The following is a 26,784-nucleotide window of genomic DNA, read 5'->3' on the forward strand; positions in this document are numbered from 1 at the left end:
GCTCAGCATGTGAGCAGACTCTAAGGCAAGAACCAGTCTGGTATGCTTGAAAACTGAAAAAAGCCTCTCTAAATCCTCCCCACTTTTCCAGGGCCTTCCTTCCCATAGATCTTTGCTGACTGCACCCACTCACCCTCGTTAGTCCATCTCCTAAGCTGTCGTAGGTCATTCTCTCAGTTCCACTTATTTGATACTTGTTTGCATGTTGGCTTTTATTATTCAGCTGTGTGGAAGATCTTTACAGAACTTGAGGTCCATACTTCATCTCTCCAAAAGCATCAATCAGGGTTCTGTTTATATAGGAGGTACCAAAGAAGCACTTGAATTTAATTCAGTTCACTAACCATTAATCAAATGCCTGGTCTACACTAGGTGGTACATGCTAAGTATTTAGCTCAGGGCTAGTGTTTAAAAATAAATAAACCCCAATCTAGCCATGAGAAAAAAAAAACATCAGATAAACCCAAACTGAGGGATATTTTACAACATACCTGCTCAGTATGACTGAAAGCTCTCGAAGTCATCAAAAACAAAGTTCAAGAAATTCTCACAGACCAGAGAAGGCTAAGGAAACATGACAACTAAATGTAATGTGGTACCTGGATGACATCCTGGGACAGGAAAAAGATGTTAAGGAAAAATGAGTGAAATCTGAATGAGCTATGAAATTTACTTAAGTGTCACATAGCCATGTTGATTCCTTAGTTGTAACAAACATACTATAAATCTATAAATCTGAAATTATTCCAAAATAATTTGTTTAAATTAAAAACGAATGAACAAATTACCAAGCCATGGTCCCTGCCTCTGTGAGCTTACACTTCAGTAAAGAAAACATATATCTAAATAAATATTGGCAGGACAGCATGGTAACAGCAACAACAAAATTACATGCCAAGTACAGAAGGAGCCCACATGAGGGCATGCTGACCTCTGAGAATTTAGGGAAGGACTCACTGAGGAGGGAGGGGAATGCTTGGAGCTAGGTTTTGAAGGATCACTAGGAGTTTGAAGAACGAGGAAGACAAGCCTAGAAAAGATTGATTCTGGCCGTTGACACCTTTGACAAGGCATACAATCCTTTCAAGCAGTTTAGCTTTGACAAAAGGGAAGAAAGAGAGAAAAGCAGATAACAGCTTGGGTATTTGCTACAAATTATGGTACAATAGTTAGCAGTCTCATTGTTTGTAGCTAGGACTCAACTGCCCACGGCAGCTGACCCACAGGGCCTCTGAGTGGAGCCCACCAGGCCTCCCTCCCATCACTCTCCACCAGCTGTTGAGGCCATCTGTATGGTCACCTTGGACTCCCCAGTACAGTGGGGCAAGGCACATTCCCAGTTTCTGGAGGTGGATAGATAATGGGAAAGGACATGAGTGCAGAGAACCACAGGAGGCAGTGACTTGGGGACTGAGGCAAAAGCTCAGTGGTCAATCATGGGCCATTGTCTCCAAACTGGACAGGCCAGAATGTCTGCCACACCCATAGCTGGAGGTAAAGGAGGTAGAAGGCAAATCCATGGAGAGCAAGGGCTTTGCTTTATTGGCGCTGTGTCCCCAGTATCGCAATGCTTGGCTTAAGGTCAGTTCTTCAAAAAGGAAATTGGTGAGTATAGGACAATACTAACCCCATGAGGTCTGGTAGCCCTCACCACAGGTAAATGAGATGGCCAGCCCACAGGAAGTGGCTGTTGGAAGGATGACCTCTCAAATTCTCTCTCATGGGACTGAACAGGAGATCTGAAGATGAGGAAGCAGTTAGGAGACAGCTGACAAGCAGAGGGGACCTTGAGGTAGGAGAGGGCCTCAAAGGCCCCTGTGGGAGCTGGTGTTATAGGGGCGCAAAATGACCGAGTGAGCCCAATAGGTAGTGAATAAGCCAGCTGCTGTCAGAACAGAGAAGCAACATCAGGTCCCTTGTTGCCACAAAGCACTTAGCACAGTGCTGGCACCCAAGTGCTCCGTAATTGTTATTTTTGAAGTTGTTTTATTATTCTTATTGGATTCCTACGAGAACGGTGCTATTCTCATTGCTTCACATGTATCCTTTCAATAAGTGTCCCCTCACTTAGTGAGTTGTTGTTCCTTACAACCAAAACAACAACAACAAAACACACACACACACACACACACACACACACAAACACACAATTCCAAAATTATCCCTGGTCAGAATTATAGCAAGTATGTTTGGCATAGCTCGGCGTGGGGGGGGGGGGGGGAGGCCCTAATCCCTAGGGTTCATTTTCTCTATCAGTCCTACAGCAAACGTCCCTACATACTAAGACCTTTGTCTGATAGATCTGGTACAGATCAAGGATGTCCTGGTTTGGGGAGAGTTAGGCCACAGGCACGAGGCTCACTCACCCTGAATTGAGCTGTAGACAACTGGAGAAGTCAGAGGCTGGAAAGCCTGGTGTTGAGACGAACGTGGAAGGGCTTCTGAAGACAAACCTCACCCGGCTCCACCCCCAGAAAATGGTACAAAGTTCGTATTTTTACTTTGTCATTTAATCAGTGGTTTCACACACATTAGTATTCTTTATCTTTTGAAAAGGTCACATGGGTACATGATGCAGTATTCAAAAGGATATAAAGTAGAGGTATGCCCTATCTTCTAACCAATGACCACTTTCTAATGCTGCCTTCCAGAAATAATCCATTCTATGGATATAAGAGCATGATGAATCCCAACACACATAGTTACATCTACACACACACACACACACACACACACACACTCTGTTCTGCATATTGAGTTTTTCGATTCCCACTACCACCCTAGAGCTAATTCCATATCAAGGCACACAGAGCTGCCTCAGTCTTTTTAACAACAGTGCTACACAACATTTTGTGGATACACCAGCAGCTATGTAATCCCCTGCTAATCAGTGTTTAGGTTGTTTTCAGACCTCAGTAACACAAACAGTGCTGCATTGAATATCCTCAAACATATACCAGTTTGCACTCACGCAGATAGATGTGCAGGATAAATCCCCAGACGTGGAATTGTTAGGACAATGGGAAAGTTGATTTGTAGTGTCATTGAGTATTGCGATGTGGGCCTCCATAGAGAATTTACCAGTTTAAACGTCCACCAATAACATACGTGATTATACCCTCACCAACACAGAATGCATAGTTGTTTTTTTTATTTTTATTGTCTTAAAAGGATTTAGTTTTGTAGCACATACAAACATAAAAGCAAAAGCCTTTTGCATGGCTTTTTTTCTGAAGCCTAGTCTGTCCCTCTGAATGTCTCTCTCTTCTCATCTCCTGGGAAGGTATGTGCACCCATACAATGGCTTGCCCTCTCCCCATTGGAGACTGATTTTTTAAAAGCTTTAATTCTTTCCTTTTCATATTGCAATGGGTTTTCATCTTTGGTGATTTTCATTTGCAAAAAAAAAAAAAAAATTTTCACTGAGTCTTACATTCCCCAATGTAGAGGGTCTCTTAATCTTTCCAGAAAGCAATTGCTGCTGCCAGTATGCCAGGACCTATTTCTTCATTAATTTTTCCAAAGCCCTTATAATACTGAGGGGACTGATACCAGGGCCGATAATGCCCAGTAATTCTCGGTATTTACAGAGCTTCTTTGTCTGAGATCTCAAAGCACTTGACAGCATTAAATCATCTTTCCCTTGTCTCTCTCAAAAGAATCTTTGAACCTAGAGGGATGATGCACAGAAATGAAATATCTGCTTTCTATCCAGATTGTCTGAAAAGTGACTGGGGAGAGAATACGAACCAACCAACGTAGTTTCTAGCCATTAGCAGCATGTCCCTTTGGTTATCCAAATTCTGCACTTTTTGTGGGTGCATTTCCAGTGAATTATCAATCGTCTGTGTATAAGCAGCAAATAGAAATGTGGTAAAAGTGTTATATGCATCTGGTAAAAGGGGTTAAGTGATATCAGGAGCGTTGAGTCCCTGGATGCAAAAACAGGTGTGCTCAGGCCTTCGAGCCTCTTACATTCTCTCTGATCTGAGTCTCTGCCAATCTTCTCTGAGGAAATGTATAAATATGACAAAACACCACTTCCTCTAGCCCAGAGAAAGAACGAAGGGAGGGGGGAGAAGGGAAAAAAAAAGAAGGAAGGCAAGGGGAGGGAAGGACCTGATTCAGATCTGATGTTTCCTTCTCGTGTTGGATAATACCTTAGGAGTTGAAAGCCCAGCCCAACCTCATGCATCTTGTCTGATTCCACTAGTGAGTAATTGCCTTTCTAAAGAGTTTTTCATCCTCACTCCATCCTTCTCCTCCCCACCCTTTCTGACCCCCTAGTCTCCACACCCTCCATACCCTACATGTACCATACACAGAATATCAACCATACAGCAAGTGTTTAGCGGGGGAGTGTTAGCAAACATCATCTCATATTTCAGATACAGAAACCAAGGGACAGAAAAGCTATAATTTATTTAGTGGTAAATACTCTATGTTAGGCACACATATCAAAAACTGTATCAACTGGGTCAAGAATTATCAATCAGGGGAGCCCGGGTGGCTCAGTCTGTTAAGTATCTGACTTCAGCTCAGGTCATAATCCCATGGCTTGTGGATTCGAGCCCCGTATTGGGCTCCGTGCTGACCGTGCAGAGCCTGCTTGGGATTCTGTCTCTCTCCCTCTCCCTCTGCCCCTCCTCTGATCACACTCTCTCTCTCAAAATAAATAAACTTTAAAAAAAAAAAAAAAAACTATTTCTACAAAAAGAGTTATCAATGGGATTGACTTTTTTTAAATTTTTAAACGATTTATTGCACAAATAATATGGAAGATCAAAATAAAAGTGAACATCACTGCAATCCCACCACCCCAACTAAACATTCTGCTTTCCTCCCTCTTCCATAGCCTTTGAAGTTCATAGTCCTCATGCACATACCATAGTAACCAGTGTGGGCAAGAGCCCAGAGAGCGGAGCCAGGCAACTTGCACTTGTATCCAATTCTACCATTGACCAACTAGGCTTTAGTCCCTGCATCTATAAAACGAGCATCCGAATAGTATGCACTTTATAGAAATGTTATGAGGAATCAATGAGGTAGCCACGTTACAGCGTGTTACCTGCTCCTATTATTATTAAATTTTGCTTTCTGCTTCTTGAAATGTATCATAAGCAATTGCAACAGAATTGTCAGACAGATCCCAAATCCTTACTAAGGTGACTACCCACCCCAGGTGCCACCACTTCTGGGTTCTTGGGGGGTGGGAGGTGGGAAGGAGTCCTTCCTGCAGAGAGAGCCAAGCAGCATCTTTTAGCCCCTCCCCTTTCAGGGCCTCCATAGACTGCACCTGTCTTGGGCTTCACTACTGTCCTGCCCCTGTCACCCTACAAATCTCAAGGTTTCGGGGCGCCTGGGTGGCTCAGTCGGTTAAGCGGCCGACTTCGGCTCAGGTCATGATCTCGCGGTCCGTGAGTTCGAGCCCCGCGTCGGGCTCTGTGCTGACAGCTCGGAGCCTGGAGCCTGTTTCAGATTCTGTGTCTCCCTCTCTCTGACCCTCCCCCGTTCATGCTCTGTCTCTCTCTGTCTCAAAAATAAACATTTGAAAAAAAATTAAAAAAAAAAAAAAACAAATCTCAAGGTTTCAGGGGGAAAAGTGGGAAAATGAGAACCACAGAAGTCACTTCACTTCACTCCTTAGAGTTCCCAGGGCCTTGGGTGAGAATAGCTTCTTCCCTCTGACCAAATTATGTTCTGATGATTGCTGTTCCTTTTCAGAATAAAGGTAGTAAGAGGCATTGTCATTTTGGTAATTTTAAAACTTAGTATTTTTCATACTTGAAAAATTTTTGTTAATGTATGTCGGCGTATTTCTTAACTTCCAGGGATTTACAGGCATAGCACAAGTAACTCCTATATGCCCCTTTATCACTTTTACACACACATCTATACGTACACATACGTGTGTATGGATATGTATAAGAGATAAAGAAAATGTTTCTCTTTACCTCTTTTCCGGGTGGATTTCCTAAAAATGTGGTCTTTCTCTGCCATGACCACAGCAAGAGCGATCATAATCAGGGAATGTGATGTTGATACAACGCTATTCCCCACCCCACAATCTGTTTCGTATTTTTAAAGCCTCACTTGAAAAAGCAGGTGTGGGACAAAGATGATACATGTACATCACAGCCTAATTAGGCCACTCGTTCACCTGGTGACCTTCTTGCTGGAGTCGTTCTTCAAAGACCTGCTCTAACAAGACTCCCCTGCAAGCCTGTGCGGGCTGCTCTCCCACCTGGTAGAAATCATTTCTCTGCTGGGCAGTCCACTGTGCAGGCCGCGGTGATAGCCCTTTATGTGGCATAGCAACAATTTACCGTCTGTCTCAACACTGGACTAGGAGCTTTTTAGGGTTCCTGGGGCCCACTTGAGTAACTGACAGATAACTGGTGCTCAGGAAATGTTTGCTGGAAAAAAAAAAAAGGAATGAGCAAATAGACTAATGCAAGCCTCTGCTGAGTTGAATTCGATAAAGAGTTAGGTGGTGGTGTTTTTTTAATCCATCAGATGCAAAGTTCAGCGGTATGCAATACAGTGGATGAAAATATACATGCATCTTAGGGCAAGCAAAAAAAATCATACGTGGGATTTGGCTCATGCCTTGTTGCCACTCCCTCCAACTTTTTTTCTCCTCCCTCTGCCCCAAAATATAGTAGCTGCTGAAAGAATACAGTTATATGCAAGGGACGTGTGTAGACTAGCTTCTCAGAAGAGCCGTGCCTGTGAGCCTAAGAAACACAGCCCAGGATTTCAGCTCTTGGCAGACCTGCGCTTTCCATGGTTCCTGCCACGTTAGCACGCAGTAACTTTCCGCGCCGACTCCGGGCTGCGAGGCCGACCGGGGGCGGAGCTCCGGGCTGTCCCCTCACCGCAGCAGCCACCGCCTGTGGGCGCCAGGGTGCCCGGCAACTGCTCCTCCTCTGGCTAACCCGAAAAGCCACACGTCGCAGCCCTGGGAGTGCGCCAGATGAACCGAGTTGGTGGCAGAACCTGGTACCTTCCAAGGCCCTTAAAGTGGAGCACGGAGTTTGCTGTGTTCCCAAGGGCTTCACCTCCTGGAAAGCACTGTCACCAACCAGCCCATCGGTCCTGGAAGCCGCTCCCTCCCAGGCCTAGCTGGTTCCAGTGTCACAAAACAGAGTAGGGAGTTCAGCCTTTACTGATCAGCTACCCTGTGGCAGGCACTATGGTAGAGTTTGGCAGTGTGATGTTATTTAGTTTTTATTTTCATGTAACAAATGCCTGTGTGGCGTTTGCTGCGTGCCTGGTGCTGTTCTAAGCACTTTGCAAATACGAACTCATTAAGTCCTCAGGACAGCCTATGAAGCGGATACTATTATTATTTTGACTTTTTGCATGAGGAAACTGACACGCGGAGAGGTTAAGTAACATAAAGGGGTGAGAGTGGATCCCTGCCCTTGTTTGAACTAATACCATAATGTCTTTTTTCTCTTTCACATTTTCTACGTTATTTTCACTTACTTAATTGTCCTTTGGGCAGTTACCTCAATCCACAATGTTATTTAGATCAGTGTATAAATATCCATTAATACTTCCTGTGCTCTAGATACCCTGGGGACTCCAGGGAAGTCTCAGGCAGAGTCCTCACTCTAGGAACAGTGGCGTGAAACACGGACCCTCTTGCAACAAAGGGAGATGCTTGCTGAGAGATGCTGGCCATGGGAACTCCTGGAGTTGAAAGGAAGGCAGAGGACAGTCTTATGGGCAGGAATGGTTGAGGAAGGCCCCCAAGAAGGTGGATGGAACTCTCTGGAATAGAATCCGCTTTGGATAAATAGGATCAGGAGGAGCCTTGTATGGACGATGGCTTTCTGTGCCTGGAGGCCCAAAAATGCAGGCAAAGCTACCCATCTTCTGCAGAAAGTACCTCAAGCAATGTCTGTGGTTCCATACCTTAAAAATCCTAGAGCCCTAAAATCTTGGGCAGTTGGGTTGTCCTGCCATCTTCTGAGCCACAGTGAGGTGGTCAGGATGGCTAATGCTTGTGTTATAAGCCATCTTGATCCATTATGATGAAGCATTGATACAGACAAGCATGGGAGCAAGACAACTTGTGTGTAGACAGATGTCACGGCTGTGAGAGCAAGGATGAAGGAAAGCCAGTTAATGGTTTAAGATTCCAGGGTTAGGAGTGAGTTTCTTGGTTTCCTTATATGTTACGATATTCTTATGCAATAAAATTAAAATTTTTTTAAATTTTTTTTTAACGTTTTTTTATTTTTGAGACAGAGGCAGAGCATGAACGGGGGAGGGGCTGAGAGAGAGGGAGACACAGAATCGGAAGCAGGCTCCAGGCTCCGAGCCGTCAGCCCAGAGCCTGACGCGGGGCTTGAATTCACGGACCGTGAGATCATGACCTGAGCCGAAGTCAAGTCGGACGCTTAACCGACTGAGCCACCCAGGCGCCCCTAAAATTAAAATTTTTTAGCCAACAGAGCAAAGCCAACTATCCCTCAACCCTGCTGATTATGAATGCACCCAAAAGGAATCATCATGATACATCAGCTGTGAAGATGGGTGGCCCTATTTGTAGCCCCAAGGTATTTTCTACCACAATGGATCAGATGCAGTTGGAATGGCTGCTGACAGTACCCAAAACTTAATTCAATCCCCAACAGTCGGAGGAATCAGAACTTGCCTTTGTCGCCAAAGAAAGATGAGCTACTGAAGATGTGTCCGTTTGTGTAGTGGTTTTATTACCATAATCATGCTTTCAATCAAAGAAGCCATTACTGGATATTGAATTCTGGAGAGTACACTTTTCATTATGAAACATTACGGTAAGCAGCTTATGTCCAACATGATTGCAATTAGAGTGTAGTGAACCACAAGAAGGGACAATCCATGTAGGATGCATCAGTGTAAACTCGTTTGCCAAGAACAAGTTTTAACCTTTGTACAGCTGCTGAGGGAAAGGTTCCAGTATTCCCTGTGAGAATACCTATCAAGTTTTCATTTGAACAGGGAACACCTAGTTTGTGTTTTCGAAGACCACTCCCTTTTTAAGCTGAGCCTCTTTGGGCATGTGTCAGCAGGAGGTGTTGGGACAGATGCAAAAAAAAAAAAAAAAAATACACGAGCTTCAAATCCAGCAGATTAGCAAGATTTGGGGAAACGAGAAAAATTCCAAAGAAAGTGTCCATTCCTATAACATGCAAATTTGGGGAAGTGACATTCAAAAAGTAATTCTGGGAGTTCAGGAAGAGATTGTCTTTAAAAGGTAAGACTCAGAGGACAGGCACCTGGCTGGCTCAGTTAGTAGGCCATGTGACTCTTGATCTTGGGATTGTGAGTTTGAGCCCCATGTTGGGCATAGAGATTACTTGGAAAAAAACTCACAGGAAAGATGACTTTCTGCTCTCTTGAAATGAGAAAGTCATTTGTTTTTACTTTTGTCACCAAAGTATAAAGAACATATTATCTATGTATCACACAGTTCCTTTATGGAGAGTAAATACATGGGAAAAAGTTGTATCCACGTAATTTTATGGTGAGTTGAAGCTTGGGGGAGGGGGGGGCGGGGCAAATACAACATGAAGTAGGCACCTGCTTCCTAATACTTTAATCTAGTCATTCAACATTTAACATATTTATTGGGCACCGCTGTGTGCCAGGTACCTGGAGTGCACACAGGACAGGTTTCAAGGTGTGTGTGTGTGTGTGTGTGTGTGTGTGTGTGTGTGTGTGTTTGTGTGTGAGCTGTATGTCAGTGTGTACTCCCATGAGTTTTGAGGGGCTGTGTGGGGGTTGGTGGGGGTCAGCGGGGGGGGGGGGGCGTGGAATGTATTAGAGCTGGTAGTCTTTTCACCTTGGTCAAAGCTGAGAGAAGCTTTATCCCTGCTACCCAAACATTGCTTCACTGCTCTTTCCGAGCATGATGTTGCCATCAGATTCTTGGAGTCTCTGGTTACCTCTGCCACACCTGAGGAACACAAGAGGGGAAAACCAGCCAATGTAAATGTTAATGGCTAAGAAAAGAAAGATACGTGGTAATGGAAGAATGTTGAACAGCTTATCTGTGGCCTCTAATTGTCCTATATGTATATAATCATTTGAAATTGTCCTCAGCTATAAGCCCCAATCACTTCTCTGTGACTTCATAGTTTTAAGAACCAGAGTCCAGAGTTTGACTCCCATTATCACTCTCGAGAGCACAACACCCTTTTAAAGCATTTCTCAGTCCCAGCTGCCTCCCTGTCTTCCCCATCCACACAGGGGCAACTCAGTCCCTAACACAGTGGAACACTACCCCTGAAACAGCTCTGTTCCCACTTGGGCTTAGCACCTGTTGTCAAGGACTAGAGGAAGCCAGGCTTTCCACCCTCCAGGAGGCAAACCCCCATCACTAGGTTTGCAGACTTTATGAAGACTGGGCAATGAAGAAGCTCACTGTTACAGGTTTTTATGTATGAATATATGTATAAATATTTTTTGCTTTATTCTTTCTTCCTGATGAATATGGCTTATCATCCACTGTGTTATGAAACTGCATCAGGCATTGAAATTGGCCCATGACAATGCTACCCGTAATACCTCTGTGGGAGGCTGTGGACAGGCTGTTCTCTGAGTGGGAATCTCACTTTTCTGCTTCTTGCTGAGTTGCTGCCTTGTGCTGCCCTTCAAGGCTTGGTACAAGAGTTCACCTTTTGCTCCTGTATTTTGGAGATAAAAATAGAGGCCCCCAATTTCACTGGCACCAGGTATACTCTTTTTGTTTAGATTAGGTCCACTTATGAGGACCAACTGAGTTTCTCGCCCTGCGTGACATATTTATTCAACAAATATGAACGATGAAAAGGGCACCTGTTGAGTGCAAAGCACTGTGGTGAGGGTCTGAGGCTATACCACTGAGCCAGACAGCGACAGCCCCTCTCCTAATGGATTGACCAGTGGAGTATATATATAAACTTTGCCTTTGATAAGTTATGCTAAGATAGGAAGGAAAAATTATGGGGCTGCCAGTAGGTTTGGGGTTTTTTTAATGCATTTTTATACTGTGGAAGTCTTCCCCAAAATGCAGTATCTTTTTTTAATATGAAGCCTATCTATCACAGTAAGAGCATTGCCATCCAGTCTTCTTCAAGTTATTTTCCTGGAGGACCGCTCCAGAGTTACGTGTGACGCTGGGCTGGGAACAGGGGGGTTTCCTAACACCTTGCCACTGACTCAGCAAACGTTTGAGCTAGTTGGGCTGAACCTGGATTTGCCCCAGCCGTAGAACAGAGGTGTGGTCATTCTTATTTGTGCAAAGTGCAAGATTATTCAGGGAAAATCAGTTTATTTTTACCTGACAGGCTTCCTTTTCCAAGCTCTTTTCCTGGAACGAGGTTCTGACATATTTGGGGTCTGTTTTGGTTCCAAGATTAGAATCTCTTAAACTCTCTGACCACTGGAATTCCTTGAGACTTCCCCTAAACACGCCTTTGGGGCTGTTCCAAACTCTGGATTTCTTTCTGAACCTTTCTAAGGACTACAAGGGATATTTTCTAACTTTTAGTTAACAACAGATACCAGTAAAACAACAAACAGAAGTCAGAATTTCTCAATCCTTGCCAACCAGTGACAATCCTTGTGCGATTGGGAGGGTGCCTGGCAAGTGTGGGAGACAGATTTTAATAGACAACGAGGTGAGAGGAGAGAGCGGGTGCATGTGCTGGCATTAGTCTCATACTCGCCAAAGACACGTCATTACACCAGCCTGGAGAAACACACACCCTTATGGGGTTTGATCAACACTTCTATTTAATTGTTTAACACTACCAATTCACATGTGGTTGAATTTACCTTGTTCTTGTTGATACCCAGACCACAAATACACGCATGTATATGTATGTATGCACTCAAACATTAAACGGGATGGAAAGTGTTTTGTGTATGTGAGTGGGTATGTGTTTACCGAATTGTATGTATCTCTTAATACTCTTTCTACGGAGCTTTGTGCGTCTTGGGGAGCTGCATTTGCTTTCCGCCACAGCAGTGGCACTTTGGATGAAAGCAGCTTACCCAGATGAGACATGACCATAACAGTGCTCATGGGCTGCCCCGTGCGAAGGAGCAGGATGGAGTGAGAGAACAAGACTTCTTTCCAAAGCAGCCCTCTCCCCCTCTCAACCTTGAGTCACAAGACTCCAGGCAGCTAAGGGTTTTCAGAGCACCCGGCCTCATCAGTCATTCCTTGCTCATTAACAAAAGGACTTGTCATCTGGAGAACTGGTTGCCATGTGTTTATTGTTAGGAGTTCAGGACAAACAGGTTCCAGCAACGCACAAAGGTTTTCTTGGCAAACAGAAAACATAAACAGTTTCCTTATGAGCTAGCTGGATTAGGGGAGAGCAGCTCCCCCAGACCCTGGTTACCATGCGCTGTCATTCTTCCTCTGCCTACCAGGCATTGCCTTTCGTGGGGTTTGCTGTGTAAACTCAAATCCTGGTGTTAGCCTTCTCCTCCCCGGTTGCTGATGGAGCCCCTGGTACAGAGTTACCTGCCTGATCCCAGTAAGTGCTTGGAGCCCCATCTCAAGAGACTTTGGGGAGAATTTCCCTCCTTTCTCACATTGCAGATGTTGTAGGTTAGAGATACTGGGGGCAGTGTTATGCTTTGCTGTTACCAGCTTCCCAGATGAGTTAGGCACACCTTCAGGACTTAGAAACAGCCTAAGGGCTCAGTAGAGAACAGAAGCTGCCCTATGCCCCTTTATCCGTGTCCCCTGACCCCAAGCATGGGGTATTACAGGATTCAAAACACAGGTATCAGAGCCATCACTTCAGCCGAGTGCTCGAACCAGAAGATGAAGAAACATGGGCGAGCGTTAGGGCTTTCGACCGTGGGTAACGGCAGCTAATCCACCACCACATTCTAGGAAGCAGAGTGGGGGCCTTTGGGGTAGTGCTGTCTTCTTCTCTGGCAGCCATGGCTTTACCATGACTCCCTGAGAAGGCTGTTCTGGTCCCTCCTTGTGTATATAAAGCTGGATGGACCCACAACCTTAACTTTATTAATTTTCTTATCTTAGGATGGGAGTTCTTATCTCTTCCGCTCCCTATAGCAAGATAAGGTACACTCTTTGAGAGATTACTATATTCCAGTCATTTTGTATGTGTGCAATTATGTGTATATGTGTGTATAATCTCATTTAAACCTTATGGTAACTTGACCATGAAGTATGAATATTAATTGAGGAAACTAAGTTTTTAGATGTTAAGCAACTTACCCAACAACCCACATAGCTAGTGAGCCCCAGAGGTGGGATTGAATCTAGTTCTGTCACACCCCTGTGTCCTTGTCCTTCCTACTGAGTCTTGCTGTCCCCCTCCCCTCAAGGCTCATAGAGCCAAAGGCAGAAGCAATGTCTTTATAAACCAGGGTGTTAGTGAGCTATCTTCCAAACTTTTTAATACTTTTCTTGGGGCTTTCTTGAGAGATATTGAGCTTATTAGTGCACCTGAAGGATGCCTCTTTTCTTCACAAATAGACACACACCCCCCCCAAAAGAATCAACCCCTTAATGCGTCTACCTACATTACTTGCCTTGCCTTTGCAACTTTCCCTTTTCTATTTATTCCACCACCTCCACCTCCTCAAGCTCCTGTCTAGAGCCCACTCTCTCCAAGTCTACCCCCCTCAGCTGGTGACCATCCTCCAAAATTGCCCTTCCTTCCTCTTCCTCACCTCTGTCAACATTTGTGTTCCCTCTGTGCTATTGGAAGGGAAGTATTCCATTAAAGCCAAATTGTATTTAAGTTCATTCCTGAGATAGTTACCTTTTGACTAGAGAGCCCATCAACCTAAATGGATGTATCCCCGTAGAATTCTCTAGTTTCCACCTAAATGTCTAACCTCATTTTAAGAATGAAAAAGGATCTTAGAGAAGAGGAAAACAATATACCTATTTTTCTCACTCATCTGCCAAAAAGATTTTCCTGTTTTCTTTTCTCATCTTTTATCATATACATGTCACTTTTGTGTTTTTGTAATTACAGTATAGATCCAATGTTGTATTCTTTTTTCTTTTTCCCTGCACGATTTCTCCACATCAGACATCACCTGTTTGGTCTGAAGGACAGGCTTACTGAGGTCCCAGCAGCAAATTCATTACCCCATCATTGTGCCTCCGCATGAGTTATCTACATGGAATCTGAGGGTCTCCCTTTAATAAATAGTAAAGATAAAGGGTGACATTACTTTTTCAGGGGACTTTGGTGACCCTAATCGTCACACAAAACAAGACATCAAATCCAAAATGTTACGATTATTATCCTCTCTCAGATATTAATCATTTTTAAGATTTTCAAAGGAGATCAGAAAGAGACATTGCTTGAACACCATGTGCCTGGCAGTGTGGCGGGCCTTAAATCATACGACAGCCCTGTGGGGAAGGTACTGTTACCCTCATGTACAGATGAGGAAACCAAGGCTCAGAGGGAGGAAGCCCCCTGCCAAAGTGACAAGTGATGGGACAAGATTCTAAGTTAGATACACCTGATTCCACAGCTCCTTCCAACTTACCCGCTGACTTTCTCTCCTCTTGGAAAAACCTTCTGTAAGTTAGCATTAGTCCGAGGCATACCCGAGCAAATGTAACAAAGAAGAGGAAATGGAGAAGGTTTTATGGTCAGTGACACACACGTACATTACAGGCTCACAGAGAGTATGAAACAAATGTAAATTTATTCAAAAATTATGAGAGACAGTTGTAGTGATACATGTTAACAGGAGACCTATTACTCATAATTGATTTTACTAATATTTTAGCATCTGACCTGTTTCTCTTAATTGAATTGAAATGACTTATGCAACACATTTGTTTTACTGACTTTGGAAAGATACAATCACCTTCACCTACACTTTTAATTTTAAAATAGAAGTTTTTTGTTTTTTTTTTTTTAATTCCTGAACAGTGGCCTTAAAGATAAGTAAAATGCAATTAGAGTTTTCTTCCCTCGGAAATGTCTAGAAAATTGTGGTTATTTTGTTTTAAGGGGAAAGAAAACAACAAAGAGAGGGCATTTTGCACAATGATTGGTGAGGTCACCCTGAACGAAAATAAAATGTCCATTAAACTCTTCCCAAGAATCACAGATCGAGTCACTTGGGAGCCACTACTCTGCCCTGCTTAACTTAGTCGAAATTAGTCATTCCAAAGCCCTTAAAATATAAACTAATTTCATGTTTGCAGAAAATACTTTACCACCGGGAACAGGGTAAATCAGAGAGACAGAGAGGGATTCTTATGGGAGCAGAAGCGTCTCACATCTCGGCTTCTCAGGACAGATAACTTGCTCTGCCAAGTGGCAGAGAATACCAGTCTGCTGGGTTTGCTAATGCCCAGGCCTGCAATATACCAAGGATGAGAATTCAAGAACATACCAGGAGACTGTTCGCTAAAGCAGGTAAAAATTATGGCTCTAACCTCAGGCTTCAACTGGGCGCACATCCACCAGTTTCTGCCCAGGGTTAGTTGAGGCTTGGAGAAACATGCCAAAGTTAGGGGAGGTTCATTTTTGTTTTCAAGTTGGCAGGTCTTGTCTTGGAAAAGAGACAGAATTGGTATACGGGCTTTAATGGATTATAAGATGATTGGGCGTTGGGCGAGAGCAGAAGGGGGAAAAAAGGCAAGCAAAAAGAAAAAAATCTATTTTTGAGAACTTGCAAGAAATAGGTCTTGCTGGCCAACAGTGGCCCTAGGTTGACATCTGTTGTATGTTAGTTTAGAATGTGTCTGTTTCTTAATAAATGATCTCATAACTTCAGTGATAGCATCCAAAGGAAAATTACAAAATGAGCTTGAGGAAACATTTTTCTGGGTTCCTTCTCCCCGTGCCCAACAGGGAAAGAGCCGATAGAAGCCCTGCCTAGTCTGACTTGAGGCCACCCATTGGCTGGTAGGACTAGGATGAAACATGAGCACCTTTAATGTGGGGTTGAAAAACGGAATGCCAGGAAGTTAAAAGGACTTAGGGGAAAATGTCCTTTGGCCTTCCGCTGCGTGACAGGATTCTGAAGTGGCAGCTAGTGAGCAGAGTAGACTCAGTTAGTCCAGTCAGAGGAAAAAAGCAGCAAAACCAGAGGACCAACATCAGTAATATCTTTGAGTGCAGTGATGAAAGAGCGAGATGGCTCTGCCAGAAAGGCGGGTCTCTTCATCAGGTTTCCCAAAGCAGTTTGTGCCTCTGGCCAGCTGTCAGAGGAAGCGAGCCCTGCCTATTGGCTGGAATTTATTGAGCACCTACTAAGTGCTCAGAGTACTCTAGACCCTTCAGGCCAAGAAGACTCCATCCTTCTTTATTTTTGCCAAACTTCAGATTGTTTGAGATGAGACAGACGGTGATTTTGTTTCCTACCAGGACAAAGAAAGTAAAGTGTGGGAAAGGATAAGGCAACAAACCCACAATGCTAGGAATCCGGTCATATACAGACGCTGAAGACATTGAGAAGGGGTAAAGCCATGGCGAATTGAATCCCTTTTTCCTCCCTTGTGTGACCTGTTCTCATGCTCATTCAGTGCTGGACACCTGGTGGGGAATGGAATGAACAGCCAAGGGGGAGAGACAGAAGAAATCAGAACAAGGCTCTGGCCACTTCTGCTCTGGAGACTCTTGGAGATCTTTTGAGATCTGAGAGATTGAACCCGTTCACCCGTTCAAGAGTGAAGAAGAATTTTCTGTTCCCCACTGCCTATGTAATAATATGCCCAGCCCGACAGAAGGAAGATAATCCAGTGGGAAGAGAAATTTTAGTTCCCTTTGTATGCAAACTCCCTTTGATGTACAGGGACTAGGGATTACCTCCTCCCTCCCTTTTCTCCTAAATTAGGTTAAAGGTTAGTACAGGAAAGACCACTGGCGCATAGACATTAGACAGCATGACTTCTTAGCTTTTCTACAAATACATACACCATTTTTGGTCATCTGATGATTTTATACCTTACCTGAACCAAAACACTCTCAGTCCAGAGGTGTTCTGGACAACCGTCTGTATGAAAACAAGAATTTTTCAAAAGTCTATATATTTTATCTCCACGATGCAATTTACCAGCATTGTACGTGAGTGAAATTGAACGTTTTTATTAAGGCGGTTGCCCCGCATCGGATACCGTCTTAAGGAGCCTGTCTGATCCGTTCATTTTCTTTTACTCTGTCTTTCTCTCTGATCTGGGTGCTGTTGCCCAATTGTGCTGTTGCTATCATTACCTACTTAGTAGCAGCAATGGGAAATAAGCCTTAAAAGTGGTAACCTGTCATATTTTTTTTTTATTCTGCTGGTCTCATAAAAAAACTACCAGTCGTTTATTTCATCTCACTTATTGTCGATCAGTCCCGCATTTTTTACCTCCTTACCGTGGTTTTCTTTGTGCTGTGGTTCCCAGCCACGGCCCGCTTCCTGCTGAATTAAACTGCAACCCAGACAAAACCAAAGAGCACGTCTCTCCCAAAGTTCACTCAGAAGGTCGCCCCTGGTGAGATGGACATTGCAGATGTGCTAGAAAGATTAGAAGCCGCTTTGATAAAACCTGCGTCTGTTCTTTGCTTCGGGTCCTCAGAGTGGAAGATCGGATGGATTGCCACTGCCTTGCATTATTTAAGAGTTTTGATGAGCAGCTCCCATCAAAATTCCCCACAGACTCCAGACCGTGTGTGTGTGTGTGTGTGTGTGTGTGTGTGTGTGTGTGTATGTGTGCGTGTGCGTGCGTGTGTGTGTTTTAAACAGCACTTTGGAATGATTGAGATGTTCAAAAGGACATTGCCAAGTGAGCTCTCTTTGCAGGGTTCACATTCCATTAGATTGTCCTTCCTTAAGGTCTCTTGGTGGCCCTTCTGTTCTATTTGATGGCAAATTCTGTTCATTCCAGATTGTGTTAAATCCCTTTAGCAGCTTCAAACAGCTCTCCCGTGCTGCAGTTTTAGCATTTGGGTGCTGATCAAATCAGTCCCTGGACTTTTGTTATTTTTTACTCCTTTGATGGTTTTCCTCCGTTCTTCTGTTTTCGTTGGTTTCTACTTTCATCTCGACTGTCTGTTCTTCGATGGTGTTATCTATTCATTCGAGAGAGTCCAGCCATTCAGCCCTCTGAAGAAAGGGCCGTTCCCTCACTTCTCTGGCCTGGCTGCCCCAGTGGGTAGTCCATGATTTGTGCCTTTTATCCTGCAGCTGTGGAGGCCCCTCTTTGGGCAACCACTTTGGTGATAGGATAAGGATTAGTGTATCATGATTTCGTTTTTATCAACCTCTTCTGTGTCTTCTCATTTTTAGTTGAGATGCAGTGGTTTCTGTGATGGGAGGGCAGGCATTTTTATAAATGGCTTCATTTCTGATCATTGCGAACGATAAAAGTTAGGCCGCCTCATTTCCATCTCGTGAAGTTGCCACAGATAGATATTTATTGTCATTTCCTGGAGTGTGACCGAATGGTCAGAGCGCTGAATAGAAGTGAGACCTTGAGGATTTTATCCCGGGTCTGTCAGTATCTCTACCTGAGACTTTATGTAAATCGTTTACTCCCACGGCTACCATGTTTTTGTTCTATCGAAATTCCTTGCCATAATTATTGCATGTTATTTTGCCCAGTTACATACTTCATGTTTTATTTCAAAAGCCCTAGTCCCAAATAATACACCTTTTAAAGGTAATATAACCTATTATGGTTCTCTTGAAGCTACTTCAGTGTTTCATACCAAGCAAAGGGTGGTAAGAGCAAAGTTCTATGGCATAGGGATGCCAGATGAGCCTCCCTTAAGTGTGGAAGATGGTCAGTGTTAGAACTGATCATGGGAATCAATCCTATTGATCCCCCCTTCCCCATTTGAATGGACAACATATTAGAAGGTACAAGGGAGGCTTAAATAAAGTAATGAAAAAGATAACCATAAGAGAGAGAGAGAGAACACTTCAAAATATATCCTTGACTTCTGAGGCCAGAGTCATGTTGGGTACCAGGCTCTAACAACCACCCTGTGTATCCCTATCCCACTGCAAGGACTAGAAATTATGAGACAGCTGCCATATGACCAGGCTTGGTTTAGGCTCTGCATCATAGGAGTTAGTTTTCTGTAGCCTAATTAATTAACAATTAATTTGCAACTTATCGGTGGCGTATTGTTGAACTATGTAAATTATCTCTTGCGGTAGGAATGAATAGATAATATAAAAACATATAAACTGAAAGGAATTCGTGATAAAAATCTTCTGAAAAAGTATAAGACAGCCTCCTGTTTTACTTTCAAAAATCCTCTTAATGGAAAACTTTCCATAGTTACCAATCTGAGTTCCTCAGAATATAAATTCTTAAAGAACTGGGAATCGGTTTTCAGTATCAAGCATGTGCCAACATTTATCAAGCACTAGACTTAAGGAGTCAGAAACCCTGGTTGAAGTCCCAGCTCTACTCTTAGCAGCGTGACCCAGGCTACGCTGGAAAACCTCCCCAAGCTTTATTTACCCCATCGGTGAGTGGGGATTATGAGCCCTGCCTGCTTGCTCTTCTTCCCGGACATTTGTTAAACGTCAGGTGGTAGCCTTTAGACTGCATTTTCATGAACAACAACAACAACAACAACCAAGTACAACTACTAATGATGATGATAAATTTAATAGCAATTCAGAGGTGACCATGATGATTTTAATACAAAAAGCATTATTCTGGAGTCTGGACGGGATGTGCAGTGAAAGCCACAATAATGCAAAAAGTATGGCCTAGAACCTTCACAGCAGCGGCTTCCCCCTTGCTCCATCTAGCCTGGAGCGGAGAGAATTCATCTCGGGACCTTCGGTTCCTGCATTGTAGAGTCTGTACAATGTGAATCTAGCCTGGCAGGTGTAGAGGCAGCAGTTTCTATGACTCCGATAAATTAACTAGTGTTCACGGATGTTTTGCAGCTGCCCTGGAAACAGGCTAGCAGTTTTGAAAAAGAATCGCTGCAGCCATGAAGGAGGTGTTGGTATCCTGTGTGTGCACGTGTAAAGCGTACTTTTAAACACCTACCACCTCACCTGCACTGAGTGAAAACAACGCCCAGTTGTGCCTCTGTTTTTCTTTCTTTTTTTTCCCCCACGCTGCACGTACTTAACAGCTAACCTTTGCTTCTCCAGAATTCTGGCAGGTTAAACATTATTGTATAAATAGCAATTGCTACTGTATAAATAGCAAGTATCTCAATATAATGATACATATTTAAACCTCAGCGTTGAACGCTCAAAATTCAAGTAAACATTTACAAAAACACTGTAGCTTAAAAAAAAAAAAGAGGGTATTTGGACAGCTTTTATTTTATTGATATTAGGCTAATATTAGAATTGAATAAAATACCAGTGTATAAAACAGTTATTCGTACTATGGAAATCTCTTTATTTTTCCGAAAGTTTGCAGAGTACTGCTTGTTATAACTGAGAGACCCTCACTGTAAGGTGTTAGTAATTAGAGTTATTATTGAATTATGCGTAGCCATGCTGCACCCACAGACATTATTAGAAAATGGGATATCCCATATAACTTAATTTTCTGAACTAGATCTCTGTAAGTGCCTCAGGTACTTCCCTTTTATTTTGGTGGGGATGAGGGAGGTCTTTCGAAATAGATGATGTAAGTCCTTGTCTCCTTAGTTCACGGTTAATCCATTCTTAATGTTTCCAAATCATTATAAACATTAATTATGATGGTGTGTATAGTATGCTGTAATACAGGATGTCCTCAGAGTCTCTGAGGTGTGGCGATTTGTTTGCCCCTACGCCAAATGGCCCCACGCTGCCACACGTTTTATCGTTTTTCATCTCTTCCTTCAGTATTTATTGTTTCTCCTTGCTCCTATGAGCAGAACTCTCCACTCCTTTCGCCGTACTTTTTAATATATTTTATACACTGGAAAATCAGATATCAAGGTTTGCAGAATTGTGTCTTACGTAAGAGTAAATAGTCTCTGAGTGAATGCCCAAGAGACTTTTCAAGCAGATAGGAACTCGAGTTCTTAAAATTTTCGTGGTATCTTTGCAGATCTTTCCTTCTGTTTTGTTTTCTTCCATGTTCCATTCCGTAGCGCTTTCGAAGGAGAGATCTCTAATTATGAAAAGTAGTATAGCAGTTATTTATACTTCTTTAATAGTTCTAATTTCGTATAGCTTAGATAACTATTTGCCTTGTGGATATACTGGCATACGTTCTACTAGTCTTAATGATGATTTTTTGTGTGTAAGCAAGGGTAAAACTTTTTTAACTTCCGTTTTCAAATAGCTCACACAAGGCCTCACCCACAGTCTGTTCCCAGAAAATATCTGATGATTAACTGAGATTTAAACATAATTATCATGCACAAGCTACATACAGATGAAACTTTCTAAGAACTATACTTGTCTGTCATGTTCTGGAAAATGCTTATGTGCTTTTCACACTTTGGTTTTAAAAAAATCAAGAAAGACAAAGTTGAGCATAAATGATAAAAAAAAAATTGTAAAGGAGCTGAAGATCTAATCCTTCACAGATACGAATTACAAGAACATCGAGCTTTCCTATGGGATTATTTTGTTGATGGAGGAATTTGTAACTCATAATTGGAATCCCTTTCATTCATTCATTCATTCCAACAATAGCATTTATCGAATGCCTGCTGAGCCCCACCAGGAATGCACAGGCTTATCAGACACAATCTCAGGAAACAGACATTTTGGCCAGAATTTGAAGGTTGCGGTCAGTCAGAGCCCAGCTGCCATATGTTAGAAGCATTCCCCCAGTTAAAACTGAAAGCTTTAAAGTGAAGCTTCACTTGCTCTTAAACTAGCTTTGATTCTATTAGAATGACCCCAAATATTTCATGTTGTGGGAAGAAACCTGGAGAAGCGGTGTCATAATGTTTTCCTGTTCCCTGACAAGTCAGTCATTCAGTAGCCCTGTCCAGGACCATTTAAAATAGCCTGGAAATAATCGGATGTGATGTGCCTCTGTGGAAAACACTCGCAGGATGCCTGTCGGCAAATGATGTTTTAAATGAGGTTTAATTTAGACCTGGTGGTAGGTTCCTTATAAGAATTCAGGTGTTTAAAAAAAATGTCATCTCAAGAAAAATTAACATACATCTAAGTTAAGAAACAATATTGCATATAAAATAATGATTCTTGATTCTGAGGTTTTACCTATCTGTTCTGCTGTGTAATCAAACGCACAAACGTAACATCTCTCCCTCCCTACCATTAGCTTCCTTTGCCAGTGAATCATCATGTTTTGCATCTACTGAAGACCAATAATCTTATTCAGTGTCATTTAATCCTATCTGATCATCATAATTTTGTAAGGCAATAATATGTACACATTTTGAGTGATGTAACCACTGCATTATTTATGCAGCTTCTTTTCCACTGTGTTTTACCATTTATGTTATATCATTATCCTTAGTTGCACACAAGAGGATTGTGATACTTTTATAGAAATTATTGATTTTGGGGGTGCCTGGCTGGCTTATCCAGTGGAGCATGCGACTCTTGATCTTGGGGTTGTGAGTTTGAGCCCCACGCTGGGTGTAGAGATTACTTAAAATCTTTAAAAAAAAAAAAGAAGAAAAAGAAAAAATAATGGATGTTTATAGCCTCAAAATCTTAAGGGACATGGTAGATCTTTTTAAGAAAACATTTCAGGGGTGCCTGGGTGTCTCAGTCAGTTAAGCGTCCGACTTCAGCTCAGGTCATGATCTTGCGGTCTGAGTTCGAGCCCTGTGTCGGGCTCTGTGCTGACAGCTCAGAGCCCAGAGCCTGCTTTGAATACTGTGTCCCCTCTCTCTGTACCTACCCCACTCGCTTGCTCTCTCCTTCTCTCTCTCTCTCTCAAAAGTAAATACACATTTAAAAAATTAAAAAAAAAAACAATTCCAGGCAGAATCATATGCTTATTAATTGCATTTAATTCTTTGTTTAACAGGAGTGTTTGAAAGAGAAAAAATCTTGTTGTCAGAGAATACAAACTCTAATTATGTTATTGAAGAATCACTTTCAAACATCCAGAAGATATTTTTGAAATAGAATGGATAAATCATCAATTCTTGTGAATACATATTCATAGTGTAGATGATGTACATAACCTTTGATCTTGAAGAGTGGGGTTGATTGACAGAGTGAGAAAACACCTGTTTTCTAAAGTGAAAAATTCTCCAAACTATTTAAGTTCCCTGACTGCATACCACTAAATGTGTAAAGAGTTGATACTATCCAGATGGCTAAATACATTCATTGCTCATACTGTAATCAGTATATTTTGTGTAGCTCACCTAGTTACAAACATCTAATGTGTCTCATAAACCACTCCAATTCATTGATTATTGGATATCACCAGTATACCAGATATTAGTGATTTTCACGTTTACTGTCTAACTTTTAAGGTCTTTAAAAATCCTGAAAGATGGGTATTATTTTTCTAATTTTACAGGTAAGGAAACTGAGGCTCAAGGAATATAAGTAACTTGTTACCAGTCACATAGCCACTAGATATAAGAACCGAGATGAGAAATCAAATTTTCCAACTCCAATTCCAGTGTTCTTTCCACCATACATACTGCTTTCAAAAGAAGTATTAATTTATTCAACAACTCTTTATCCATCATCTACTATATGCCAGGCACTGTGCTAAGTCTTCGTGTTACCAGAGATACAAAGTCTTAGTGTTACCAGAGATACAAAGGTGACTAAGACAGATGTGTTCCCTGCCTCTTAGAGTCCAGAGGTTTTTTTACCAAAAAAAAAAAAAAAAAAAAATGTTATGAAGAATCAGGTTTATGGAAAGGGAGGAACAGGATGCCAGTGGGAACTCAAAGCTCATCTGATATAGGCTAGCAGTTTGTCTCAGACCTCCTGAAGGCAGTGACATTTAAACTGAGACTGTAGGATGGCAAAAATGATAGATAAATAGATATACAGATACATACATATGTAGGTGGATAGATAGATACATAGTTAGAGTTGATTCTCATTATTGGCAGATTCTGTATTTGCAAATTCGTCTGCTCACTAAAATGTGTTTACCCCCCAAATCAATACTGGCCGCCATTTTCAGACTTGCTCAAGGGTTGAACGTCCTAATACACATCCCAGCTGAGGTCTGATGAGGCAGTGCTCTGCCTTCTTGTTTCAGCTCTCATCCTGTAAATACGTGTCCTTTTGATGGTTTATTTAGTGCTATATTTTCCTAATTTTGTGCTTTTTGTTAGTGATCTTACTATTTACAATGGCCGTCAAGCATACTGCTGAAGTGTTGGCTAGTGTCCTCGACTACAAGAATGCTGTGATGTGCCTTACAAAGAAAACATGTTAGATAAGCTTTATTCACTGATGTATAAGCATTATTCAATGTTGGTGAAGCAACAGTATTTATCAAATAAGGTGTCTTTACAAACACAAAGAAAACAAGGTTATATATTGATGAGTTGGCAAAAATGTTATGAGCACAGGCTCAAGAAACCTAACTTTATATTTCCCCTAGGGACAGTGATTCAGTATTTGCTACTTCAGTGGTCCTAGTGACTTTATAGAACCTCAGTGCATTGAATAACAAGAACTGATAACAGATAAATATCTAACACCACCAAGTGCTGGTGAGGGTTTGAGGCAACTAGAACTCTCAGACATTGCTAATAGGAATGCAAGCTCGCACAGCTACTCTGGAAAACCATTGGGCATTTCTTATAGTTAAACTTCTATATTCCATACCCTCTAATGGTTCTATTTCTAGATAGCTACCCATGTAAAATAAAAACTTACGTTTGCACAAAAACCTGTACATGAAGGTTAGCAAATTTATTTGTGAATGCTAAAAAATGGAAATAACCTAAGTATCCTTCACTTAGGGAATGAATAAACTGTGGGATGAAATATTACTGAACAATAGAAAGTAACAAATTATTGGCAAGGGTGCCTGGGTAGCTCAGCCGGTTAAGTGTTCGACTATGGCTCAGGTCATGATCTGGTGGTTTTGTGGGTTCAAGCCCCATGTTGGGCTCTGTGTACTGACTGCATAGAGCCTGCTTGGGACTCTCTCTCTCTCTCTCTCTCTCTCTCTCTCTCTCTGCCCCTTCTCTTTTTGCTTTTTCTCTGTCTCTCTCAAAATAAAAAAATAATTTAAAAAATTTAAAAAAAATAAAGTAACAAATTATTGATATGCTCAACAGCATGGGATGTATCTGAAATGCATCATGCCATGTAGAAGAAACCAGAGTCAAAAAACCACATAATATATTATTCCATTTAAGTGATATTATTTGTAGGCAAAAATATAGGGATAGAAAACAGCTATGTGGTTGCAGGGTTTGGGGAAGGGGAATACTCTGGCTACAGAGGGGCACCGGAGAATTTAGGAAGAAAGGAGACGGAACTGTCCCATATATTGATATGGTTGGTGGTAATTCAATTACATACCTTTGTCAAAACTCAAAGAATTATACACTAAAAAGGGTGAGTTTCACTATATGTAAATTATACTTTACTAAGAGATGCAAAAACTGAGATTTACGTGATGAATCAAAATACAGTTCTTCTAGTTTGCCACGAATAACATCAGAAAATATCATTTTGTGCAGCATAGGGAAGGTAGTCAATAAGATGGTAATAATGTTGTTGAGTGGCAGATGGTGATGACACTTATCATGGTGAGCACTGAGTAATGCAGAGAATTTTTGAATCAGAATGTTGTACACCCGAAACTAATATAGTACTATCTGTTAATTATATTTAAATATGGGGAAAAAAGGAAAGAAAATGCCATTACAACAGGGTACTCCATGGGCTTCACTATACTTCCAGTTGATAAAACTAGTGTAAAATAAATACCATGTAATTCATGTTATTCTATAAATTGAGCAGTGGAGGCTATGAACATACAAAACATGTTTTCTTTTCTCTTGTTTTGTAATGCTTACATTTAACCTGACTCTTACTGGTTACAGGAAACAGCCTCTTACTGATTTTTTGACAAATGCTGAAATCTGCAATCTATACTATAGTTCTAATATATACATTATTCATAATAGAACAGAACTTGCGTTTGATTGAATTACCCAGTTAGATGGCATTTTGACTTTAGGATTAAAGAGGGGAAAACCAGACAATAGAAAAAAATATGATAATATCACTTATCTTGCTTCTATGTGATTACTTAATGATTGGCAACTGTCACACATGGACGGTTTAACTGCTCACATCTTTGGAAGCAGGGAGACGTACCACCTGACCTTGAGTGTCTTCCAGTTCTAGTATTTCTTTTTATTCTTGCTTGTTCATAACGGCTTTGCCACATTCCCTCTGTTATATTTCAGGGAGCAAAGATGTAAATCAAGTCACCATTACATTTTAGTTTATGAAAGTGACTTTCACCATAAGATATGTACCTTGCCTTTGGAATAGTGGGCAAGTTGGGGTTTCTGTGGCTATTATTATCCTTAGGCCTTTACAATAAATTCAATAATACATATCAGTAGTTTCTCAATAATGTGTTCCATCACTCACACAAACAAGTCACTCTTTCTTACTTGTATTATTACATTTTCAAAATTAATTTTATCTATATTTTAATTAAGACCTGTTGTCAAAACGTCTAAAGGCCATACATGGACTATGTCTCTGTATAAATAACAAAGTCGTGCATGACTATAGTCCATAAATATGGACAATTTATTCAAAGTGAGTTGAAAATTAAGTGATTGTGCTAAATATTTTACACTATCAAAGCCATTTGTTAGGTGATCAAATAGGTGAAGGAAATGCTATACTAGGTGATATGTTGCAAAAACTATG

At 41.8% G+C, this 26,784-nt stretch overlaps 1 protein-coding gene across 2 annotated transcripts in view; it reads left to right on the top strand.

Annotated features, from left to right (window-relative positions):
• The window catches only part of RORA (RAR related orphan receptor A), a 711,987-nt gene that overhangs the window by 579,319 nt on the left and 105,884 nt on the right, over positions 1–26,784 (top strand). The gene's annotated exons all lie outside the window — the stretch shown is intronic.

This window comes from Panthera leo, chromosome B3 (genome assembly GCF_018350215.1).
Source record: "Panthera leo isolate Ple1 chromosome B3, P.leo_Ple1_pat1.1, whole genome shotgun sequence".
Classification (NCBI taxonomy): Eukaryota; Metazoa; Chordata; class Mammalia; order Carnivora; family Felidae; genus Panthera; species Panthera leo.